This window comes from Penaeus japonicus, unplaced genomic scaffold (assembly GCF_977035675.1).
Source record: "Penaeus japonicus unplaced genomic scaffold, GWHDUDI00000001_assembly GWHDUDI00000025, whole genome shotgun sequence".
NCBI classification, from domain to species: Eukaryota; Metazoa; Arthropoda; class Malacostraca; order Decapoda; family Penaeidae; genus Penaeus; species Penaeus japonicus.
This window is the reverse complement of record NW_028234427.1, coordinates 36,842,120-36,844,461: the sequence shown is the minus strand read 5'-3', so window position 1 is coordinate 36,844,461 and position 2,342 is coordinate 36,842,120.

The following is a 2,342-nucleotide window of genomic DNA, read 5'->3' as shown; positions in this document are numbered from 1 at the left end:
ACATGATTGTCATTATTGTTGCTATTATCATTATTTTCATTATTACCTTTGTCATTATTATTAATATCATCAGTACTATCATCATCACTATTGATATTACTATTAACATATAATCATCATTATCATTATTTTGTTATTGTTATTATTATCATTATTACTATTATTATCATTATCAATATCATTATTATCATTGATATTATTGTTGTTGCTGTTGTTATAATCATCATTATCATCATTGTCACACACACACACACACACACGTAATGTCGTCATTCCTGTTGTTATAATTAACATGATATTATTATCATTATCATTTACATTTTTTTCTTTTTAATCGTTTTTATTGTTGTAATTATCATTATCATTATTGTTGTCTTTCCATCTATTATTATTATTGCAATCATCATAATCATTGTTACCATTACTTATTATGATGATTATTTTTATTATCATTATCATCATTATTTTCATTATTGTTGTTATTATTGCCATTATTATTATTATCATTGTCATCATCATCATTATTATTTTTGTCACTTTAACATCATCTTAATAAAATCATTATCATAATTACTTACATATAAATGATATTATCATTACGTATGCGTGTTTATAATTGAATTGATCATTGAAATATCCACTTATGCAATTAATTTGCAACCAAGCACCGATAGCTCAGTCAGTTGCGTGCGAGACTTCCGTTCAATCGACCAGCGTTCGCGTCCCCCCTTCAGTAGGTCGGTAATTTTTTTAATTTTTTTTTTTTTTGTAATCACATCATGTCATCATAACTATAAATATTTTTACTATTATTAACATTATTGTCATCATTATCATCATTTTCATTAGAATTTTCTTAATAATTAACATCATATTTGATAATACTATTGTTATTAGTATTCTTATCATTATTATTATTAATGTCATTATTATTTTTATCATTATTATCATTAACATTATTATCATTATCATTGGTATCAATATCATTACTATCATAATCATTGATATTACTATTATCATATTGCCATTGTCATCATAATCACTATTGTCATTATTATCGATATAATTAGAATCATTATCATCACCATCATTACCCTTATATTCATTATCATCTTCATTATTATTAGCGGTATTGTTATTATCATGATTAACAGCGTCATAATCACCATCGTTACCATTATTATTATCATTATCATCAACACACACACACACACACGAGACTCGAACACTCGCACATCATTATCGTCATCATCATCATCTCCTCTCATGATCGACCATTTTCTCTTCATTGCCATCATCAGACCCTTCATCATCATCATCATCATTATCATTATCCTCCTCCTTCTTCTTCTTCTCCTCCTCTTCCTCCTCCTCCTCCTCCTCATCCTCCTCCTCCTCCTCCTCCTCCTCATCATCATCATCATCATCATCATCATCATCCTTCTCCTCCTCCTCCTCCTCCTCCTCCTCCTCCTCCTCATCATCATCATCATCATCATCATCCTCATCATCATCATCATCATCCCTCTTCTCCTCCTCTTACCATTATTACTATCCATATAATTAACCAATGTAATTAACAACCATATAATTAACAACTGTAGCGTATTAATTGTATAACAGGGGCCCCGCACTACCACCCCCACCCCCCCTGAAGCTGGCAAAATAGGATGTAAGTGTGACCTTGATGAGACCCCTGTTCTAGTTCTAGTGTATAACTCCTCAACGTTCAGCCTATCTTCCATTAGAGAAAATATAAACTAAAATACTAGATAGTATTAATAGATAAAACAAATAAAAGGATAAACAGGTTAAGGAAATCTTAATATTACGTTAAACTGCCGTGAAGATAAAAGCAACTTCAAAGGGAAGTGCTAAGCTAAGGGCTTACCATAAAAAAAAAGACTAACTAAAACGCAAGAGGAATCTGAAATGATCCTCTGGCAAAAGGCCTTACATAAAAGAAACAAGTTACTAAAACATGGCAGCATAAGGGTCACTGAAGGTGATTCTCAAAAGAAAAAAATTGAAAAAAAAAAAAAAAAAAAAAAAAAAAAAAAAAAAAAAACGGCAAAAGCCAAAAACTATAACTAAAAGGCAAAGAATTAAAGTTAAAACAAAACACAGCAAGTCCTGAAGGGACGAAAAATGAGAAGTAAAAAAAAAAAAAAAAAAAAAAAAAAACACGAAGCAAGCAAAACTATAAAAACACAAAACTTCACTGTTAATATTTGTATATATCTAAAAATAAATCACGTCCAGCTCCTATTAATAATGAAATATCAGGATCACAAGACTTGACTTTTCTTTGCTGGTTTCTTCTGGCAACCGGTGTTTCAGGT